A 9070-nucleotide genomic window follows, 5' to 3' on the forward strand; every position below is an offset into this window, starting at 1 on the left:
AAAACCGGTTTGGCTCGGTGGATAGAGCGGCGGCCTGCGGACTGAAAGGTCCCAGGTTCGATTCCAGTCAGGGGCATGTACCTGGGTTGCTGGCACATCCCCAATGGGAGATGTGCAGGAGGCAGCTGATCGATGTTTCTAACTCTCTCTATCTCTCTCCCTTCCTCTCTGTAAAAAATCAATAAAATATATTTAAAAAAAAAAAAAAAGAAGACTCACTGTATGGGAAATATTATTTGCCAACATAGTATCTGATAAGGGCCTAATCTCCAAAATTTATAGGGAACTCATACATCTTAACAAAAAGAAGATAAACAATCCATCAAAAAATGGGCAAATGGAGACACTTCCTCTTCGCCGCATCTACTGCGAGGATGAAGACCATTCTCAGCAATCAGAAAGTGGACATCCCAGAAAATGTGGACATCACTCTGGAGGGGCGCACAGTTATTGTGAACGGCCCCAGAGGCACCCTGCGGAGGGACTCAACCACATCAATGTAGAGTTCAGTCTCCTCCGAAAGAAAAAGAGGCTCTGGGTTGACAAATGGTGGGGAAAAAGAAGAGGCTCTGGGTTGACAAATGGTGGGGAAACCGAAAGGAACTGGCCACAGTTCGCACTATCTGCCATCATGTACAGAACATGATCAAGGGAGTTACACTGGGCTTCCATTACAAGATGAGGTCTGTGTACGGTCCCTTCCCCATCAACATCGTTATTCAGGAGAATGGTTCTCTTGTTGAAATTAGAAATTTCTTGGGTGAAAAATACATCCACAGAGTTCAGATGAGGTCAGGCGTTGCTTGTTCAGTATCTCAAGCCCAGAAAGATGAGTTGATTCTTGAAGGAAATGACATTGAACTTGTATCAAATTCAGCTGCTTTGATTCAGCAAGCCACAACAGTTAAAAACAAGGATATCAAAAATTTTTGGATGGTATCTATGTCTCTGAAAAAGGAACAGTTCATCAGGCTGATGGATAAGATCTAATTTGTCCAGCTATAGAAACACCGAGATGCCAAATGATTTGTCACACTTGTTTGTGAAACTATAAAGATGTACAATAAAAGCCTTGTATTGATTTGGGACAAAAAAAATGGGCAAATGAATTAAACAGGTACCTTTTGAAAGTGGACATAAAGAAGGCTAAGAGACATGTGAAAACATGCTCTAAGTCACTAATCACCCCCCAAGAGATGCAAATCAAAAAGACAATGAGGTACCATCTCACACCTGTCAGACTGGCTACCATCAACAAATCAACAAACAACAAGTGCTAGTGAGGATGTGGAGAAAGAGGAACTCTCGTTCACTGCTGGTGGGAATACAGACTGGTGCAGCCACTGTGGAAAAACAGAATGGAGTTTCATCAAAAAATTAATGGAACTCCCATTTGACCCAGAAATTCCACTTCCAGGAATATATCCCAAGAAACCAGAAACACCAATCAGAAAGGACATATGTACCTTTATGTTCATAGCAGCACAATTCACCATAGCTAAGATTTGGAAACAACATAAGTGCCCATCAGCAGATGAGTGGATTAAAAAACTATGGTACATCTACACAATGGAATACTATGCTGCTGTAAAAAAGAAGGAACTCTTACCATTTGTAACAGCATGGATGGACCTGGAGAGTATTATGCTAAATGAAATAAGCCAGTCAGAGAAAGATAAATATCACATGCTCTCACTAATTTGTGGATTATAATGAACAACATAAACCGATGAACAAAAACAGATGTAGAGAGAGAGATGCATCGATTAGATGCTCAAAACTCAGAGGGAAGGTAGGGGAGGGTGGGGGTGAGAGGGAGAGATCAACCAAAGGACTTGTGTGCATGCATATAAGCATAACCAATGGACACAGACACTAGGAGGGTAAGGACATGTGCCAGGGGGTGGGAGTGGCCAGGGGGAAGTAAATGGGGGGAAAGGAGACATTATGTAATACTATATGAAATGCTTTAAACAATACAAATGAATAAATAAATAAATAAATAAATAAAATAATTCCATCTTCTTATAACTACAAAATACAGTAAAACCCCTAATTGTGGTTCTTGCAGGTGAAAATTTTAGAAGAGAGATGGAGTAGGAAGCAGATATAGTCATAAAGAAGCTTCCAGCAAAGGGCCAACAGTCAACACTCTGCTATTCCAGGAGACGAGGGAGCTGAGGGAGGCATGTTTTCTCCCATCCCTCCCCAGGGGCAGACATGAGGACCCCTGGAATTATTAACTCTATATTGTCCTCACCCCCACCCCATCTTTAGCCACCCCCTTATCCAAGGACACACAAGGAGCCTAGAGCAGGTATCCAAGGACACACAAGGAGCCTGGTAGGGTCCCTAGGCCTGGCTGTTGATTGTTCCAAAACGACTAGCTGCTATACCAAACAACTTCATCCTTATCTCATTCACCTCACACTTCAATGCCTAGAAATCTCAGATTTAGGGTGCATCCAAATCACCTGGAGAGCTTGATAAACTACAGATTGCTGCTGCCCTTCCAGAGATCTGATTCAGCTGGTCTTGGGGGGTCTGGGGGGCGGGGGAGACTCAAGAATTTACATTTGTAATGAGTTCCCAGGTGATCCTGATGCTGTTGGTCCAGGGACCACACGGTGACAACCCCTGCCTTGGAATATTCATTTTTCAACACACATTCATTTTCAAAATCTGAAAGCCCAGTAAATCATCCTTAGGCCTATGTATTTGATTATATGAATAGTATGTCAGAGGTGAAAAAGGCTAAAAACAGTTTGGTAAAACTTATCTTCCAAAAGTAACTTTTGTTAAAATAAATTCTTCAAAGAAGTTCATTTTTTAAAAGTATATTTGAATTGAAATAAATTCCTTCTAACATAACACATTATCTTGAGTTTTTAGATCTTCTAAATGCTTAGTCTGTGTCTTTTTGAAGTCATGTAATCTTAATACAGCTAAATATTTTCACCTTTCAGTCTCAGACGAAATTTTATTATAGAACATAAACTACTCTAAAAAATTGTAGAACAAATTGGCCTTGGCTTCTTCATGTAGATCTTCACATAATGTGTCAGTTCCTTAGAAGTAGAATAATTGGGTAGCATTAGGAAAGGACTTCATCTTTAAACCAAAATATAAGAAAGTGGTAAAAATAAAGACATCCAGGATAAAGGTGGTCATTTATAGGGGCTGTGAAATGATAATAAATTTAACAAAAGCACTTTTAAACAGTATAAACTTATTGAACATTTTGTTAACATTGAAGACTCTCACTTTCTTCTGAATTATTTAACTTGCGTTTGTATGGAGGCACAGAACTCCCCTGTCCCAACTAATTGCAGGGACTCTCCTGAGGGCAGGTTTAACTTTGGTGTCTTATAGGACACTAGAGGCCCGGTCCACAAAATTCGTGCATGGAGGGCGGGGGGGTTGTCCCTTAGCCCGGACTGTGCCCTCTCACAATCCAGGACCCCTCGGGTAGGGTCCCTAGGCCTGGCTGATGACCAGGGCCTATCGGGGCTTTCCTTCCCTGGCTGCCGGCAGCTGGCCTCGCTCCCGCCACTGCCACTGCTTGCCATCTGTGTGGTGCTGACCCCCTCCCCCACCACTGGTCATCTCCTGCTGCAGGTGACAGGTATAGGGTGCAATTGCTTGGCTGGCCTGGGCCTCCTTCTGCGGGGTGGTTACTGGCCAGCCCTGCACACCTGCCACAGCCACTGACTGGTGGCCTGGGCCTCCCTCTGTGGGGTGATTGACTGTGGGGCTCCACGAGGGATCGCCCAGTAGAAGGAGGCCCTGCCCACCTGGCTGGGGCTCCGCAATTGATCACTACACAGAGGGAGGCCCCGCCCACTGACACGATCGATCACCCAGCAGAGGGAGGCCTCACCCACCTAGCCAGGGCTCTGTGATCAATCGCTGTGCAGAGGGTGTCCTGGGCCTCCCTCTGCGGAGAAATCACGGGGTGATGATGGGGCCCCCCGACCAATCACATCACACCCACCTGGGCTGGCCTGGCACCAGTGTGTGTCATAGCATGGTTGTCTGGAAGGTCGTCCAGAGGATCATTCTGCTGTTTGGTCATTCAGTCCATTTGTATATTACACTTTTATTATTATAGATATCTGGATGAAAGTCACCATGCTGCTTTTGTTAAACTCCAGTCAGAAACCTCTAAAATCTTTGTAATTTTGTAGATCTCATTCCTATGGGATAATGACTCTTATACTATGGTGAATATGCAGGTTCATTTCCAGGATATGTCACTGTATATTTCTCTAAGAAATCTCCTAAACCACCAACTAACCCTGAATTCCTTATGAATGACACAAATAATTCCCAAGACAATATTCTCTCAAGAACTGCATTCTATCCTACATAATAAAGAGCTAATATGCTAATTAGACCAAACAGCAGAACAATCATCCGGACTACCTTCCGGACGAAGCCAGGGCTGTGAGGGCTACCCAAGGCTGCGAGGGGCTGCAAGGGCTGGCCAAGGCAGCCATGGCTGCGAGGGCTGAGCCCCTTGCACAAATTTCATGCACTGGGCCTCTAGACTATATATAAAAGATCAATTGCACTAGCTATTTACAAGCTGAGTTCCAAGTACATATTCATCGTTTAAAAGTTTGTTTAGTTATTAACCTGAAAGAAACTGAAAATTGGCCCAATTATTAGAGTTATCTTCATGATTAAATTGGCCAGTGACTTATTTGGTCATTGCTTATGGTAGTTGGTTCAAAAATCATTCATTTAAGTACTAGACTTATCAAAGTGATCTCTTAGTACGCTATACAAATGTCTAGTCACTATGCTGTAGACCTCAGACTAACACTATATCTCAACTGTAATAGAAAAAAATGTTTATACTTTTTTGAAAAGGAAAAAAGGCACTCATTATTATGGTTTATTGCATATACTTAAGTTTCAAATGCAATGAATTAGAATATTAGCTAGACATGCTGGCTAAAAATATATATATTTAAAATGTCTTTGAATAATCCTGCAAACATTTAAATGCACAAACTATATAATCCAGTGGTTCTCAACCTTGGCTACATGTTGAAATTACCTGTGAAGCTTTAAAAAAATGGTGATGCCTGTGTTCTGCCTCCAGAGATTTTCATTTCATTGGTTTATGTATGATTTAAATGTGATTCTGATGTGAAACTAGACCCAGAGACCCTAGTTAAGAAAATTACTAGAGAATATTTATAGATCAATCAAAAGCTCCTATTTTCCTTAAATATCAAAATAGTGTTTCTTATTAATTTCTATAATTGGATTAATAGAGAGAAATAATGTATTCTCTAAATAAAGACGATTTTTGAAAGTGAAAGTGTTATTATCTGTCATTGGCCCAGGTCAACAGGCGAAAGCCAGGACTGCCCTGGGCCAGATAGAGGGTCCTATGGTCACTCTATTTATAGACATATGAAATATTTTTAACTTTGTATTTGAGTTTTTTTAATAGAGTGTATAGTTATATATTCTAGGGTATTCTGAGGTTTTTTTAATGGCAGAAAATGGTTCAGATAATACTTGAAAGGTTAACATTTAGATTCTCAATCCATTGGATAAATGCCTACTTACTTAGGATCATGTACACAGAGACGGTTTGGGGACTAAATTAAGATTTGCTGGGAGAGCAAACTAAAATAGTAGAGATAATATTTTAAATATCATTAATTTCCTGTGCCAACCCCATTTCAATGGATAATCACATACAATATAATGCTGACTCTCAAAAATGGTAGATTAAAATAATTCATTTCTGTTTTTAATTAAAATTGAGAAAGTCAGAACTAATAATGTAATGCGTGTCAGAGCTGCATGTGTGCAGCATCAAAGATAAGGAGGGGATTGCAACAGGGTTTGCTTCTTGAGTTCCTGGAAAATTCACAAGGAAAGCAGAGGGAATGGGAGCTGGGAGCTGGGAGCTGTCACACAGGCACACGTAACACATGAGGCAGCTCTTTTGTTAGCTGACTAGCCAGAAGCCATCCCTTGGTCCGCTCATCACTCAAGGTCACCAGCAACACTGTCCATGTACACCCAGTGTGAGAGCTTCTGCTTTCTCTGTGGAATCTGATAGATACATCCACTTTGGGGTGTTTCAGTGGTAATCTCTAGTATCACATCTTAATGCCAGCTGGGCTTGAAGATGACAGAAATAGTGTCCTGTTTGCACAAAGGCTTAAATAAAAGGGTCACTGGTGCCTGAAAAAAAAAAAATCAGAGATACAATATATTGCTCTATAGTAAATCCGACCAGATCTCTACATAAGATTGACTTGCTGCTTCCTCCAGACCCTTCCTGAATTTCTGAAGTCCTCAGGCTGCAATAAGTAATTGCCTGTTGCCTTATTTTACAAAAAGTGTGACATGAGGATTATCAGGATGCCCCCCTCTCGGAGGTTCTGTATATTTCTAACCCAGAACAAATCTTGATTTATAGGAACTTCACCCATTTCCACTAGAACTGCTTCTATGTACTAGCCAAACTACGTCATGACTACAGTTATGAAATTGAGTTCCATGAAAAACTTTGTCCATAGCTAGAAATTCAAACAACAGATTTAAGAGCATTTCTGGTGACAGAGAATAGCCTAATCTTAGAAAAACAAAACCGCACACAGAGATTTTTATTTGCATCCCAGGACCATGAAGCCCTTAAAAAGGCTCTCCCAAATTGCATGCTTCGCATCACCAAATGCTTGAAATGTTCATGAGAGATGATGCAGGACAATTGTTTACTGACAAAATATGTTGGGGGATGTTGAATTTAACAAAGTTGAATGGATTTTATTACAGTGGTCTCTTCAGGGTCTAAAATGTACTGTGAATTTCAATAAAAGCTATAAAGGAATCACAAAATTATGAGATCTTGAAGTTCTTTTTTGTTAAAGAAGCCTATGGAATTAGCAGTCTGAAGAATATACTGTATGACATACTGCATCACGGTCAGTAACTTCTTTATCAAGGATCTTTCCTTAACCTCCTTGGTACAACTTAAACCAACTACCTTTTGCCCCCAACTTTGTAATTTGAAAATATTAACTACCAGCCAAGAGATCTATTGCCAGCAAAATATCCTTTACGAATAAAGTGAAATATAGATATTAACAGACAAATAAAAACAGAGTTATCACTGGCAAACTTTTTTAAAAAGAAATACCAAAAGGTATTCTTTTCTTTTTTTAATATATTTTTCTTGATTTCAGAAGGAAGTAAGAAGGAAAGAGACACATCAATGATGAGAGAGAATCATCGATCAGCTGCCTCCTGCATGCCCCCAACTGGGGATGGAGCCCGTAACCCGGAATCAAACCCAGGACCCTTCAGTCCGCAGGCCGACACTGTGTCCACTGAGCCAAACCAGCCAGGGCAAAAGGTATTCTTTAGAGAAATAAAATCACAAATGGAAATGCACAGGCTCAGACACAGCAACAATGAAAGGGGCAAATATATAGGCAAATTGAGAGGGTTACTGGAGTTAAAATATACTAAGATCCTTGCATTGTTAGAAAGTGGTAAAAGCACAAATTTAAATTAGACTTTCAAAGATTCATGATATAATGCAGATATTTACCAGTAAAAAAAAAATTTTTTTTAAAGAGTAAAAAGAGTGTTTAACTACTAAGATAATAAGGGGGGAAAATCCTATATAATAAAAGGCTAATATGCAAATTGACCAAACATCAAAATGACTGGTCGCTATGACATGCACTGACCACCAGGGGGCAGACACTCAATGCAGGAACTGCCCCCTGCTGGTCAGTACATTCCCACAGGGGGAGCACCGCTCACCCAGAAGCTGGCAAGCGCAGCAGAGGTGGCGGGAGCCCCTCCAGCCTCTGTGGCAGCGCTAAGTATGACTGACTGATGGCTTAGGCCCACTCCCCCTGGGCCTATGTTGGACATCTTCTGAGGGCTCCTGGACTGTGAGAGGGCACAGGCCAAGCTGAGGGACTCCACCGAGTGCACAAATTTTTATGCACTGGGCCTCTAGTAAACTAGTAAAAACAATACAAAAGGGGACACACAAAAAAGAGTTTAAAGGAACTTAGCATAAATGGTACAAATATAAAATACACAGTAAGATAGTAGTTTAAACCCAATTATATAAGTGATTACAAAAATATAAATAAGCTAAATCATTCAATTAAAAGACAAAAGATGTCATACGCAGGCATACACCTGGCTGATCCGGCACCCACATGTGCCGCTTTTTTAATCAAGAGAGAGTTCCTCTCTCTGAATAGGCTGCCCGGAGGAGCAAGGGGTCCCAGCCCCACACCAGATTCCCAGCCCAGGGTCCCAGAACTGGGAAAGAGGTCTCTATGAACAGTAAGAACTATGGGCTATAAAAACCAGTGAGGATTTGGGTTCAGTGACACAGAGCCTGCTGGAGACCCAGCTGTTCCTCTTAAAAAACCGGCACCACAAGCTGAACTTACAAGGTCCTGCTTCCTCTAAACTCTAGCACCAAGGCGAGGCTTTGGGGGACACAGACATATATGAGGAGAAACTGGATTGTCTGGCATCAGGGCAGGAACTCAGGTGTGGCTTTCTCCCAGATGGAGGTGCTCACAGAGATCATTGTTCTTGTGCTGGGTCAGGGAGTCCCAAACCTATCAATAATAGGCCCCAAACCCAGCACCAGCACCAGCCTGCCTTGCTTCGTAGCTGGGCCTCATTTGGGCACTTCCAAACCTCATACAAAGAGGAAAAATCTGTAGATCTCTCTGTAGCTCCTTCTGGGTGACCCCAGGCAGTGGCTGACTTTGCACCTCCCTGGAGACCCAAGAGCCAGTGTACCCAGTGGTCAGTGTCAGACCATACCAGTTTACAAGTCTACACATCCATAAGTGACACACTCAAGGGGCAGACTCAGTGAGCACCAAAGCCCCACTGAAAAAAGTCCTGCTCCATAGGGGTGTCTCCTGAACAGCAGCTCTTCTGCTGTAGTTGCAATTGGTTCTCAGAGCCAATTGGCCTGGAGGTCAATTCCTCCCAGTGACACCAACAGCAATCAAGTCTCAACTATAAGATTGTGTTCACAGCCCACAAAGGG

At 41.9% G+C, this 9070-nt stretch overlaps 1 pseudogene; it reads left to right on the forward strand.

Moving 5' to 3' along the window:
• The first annotated feature begins 531 nt into the window (after positions 1-531).
• LOC102760566 lies at positions 532-1085 on the forward strand (annotated as a pseudogene).
• The last annotated feature ends 7985 nt before the right edge of the window (positions 1086-9070 follow it).

The sequence above is a fragment of the Myotis davidii genome, unplaced genomic scaffold (genome assembly GCF_000327345.1).
Source record: "Myotis davidii unplaced genomic scaffold, ASM32734v1 scaffold123, whole genome shotgun sequence".
Lineage (NCBI taxonomy): Eukaryota > Metazoa > Chordata > Mammalia > Chiroptera > Vespertilionidae > Myotis > Myotis davidii.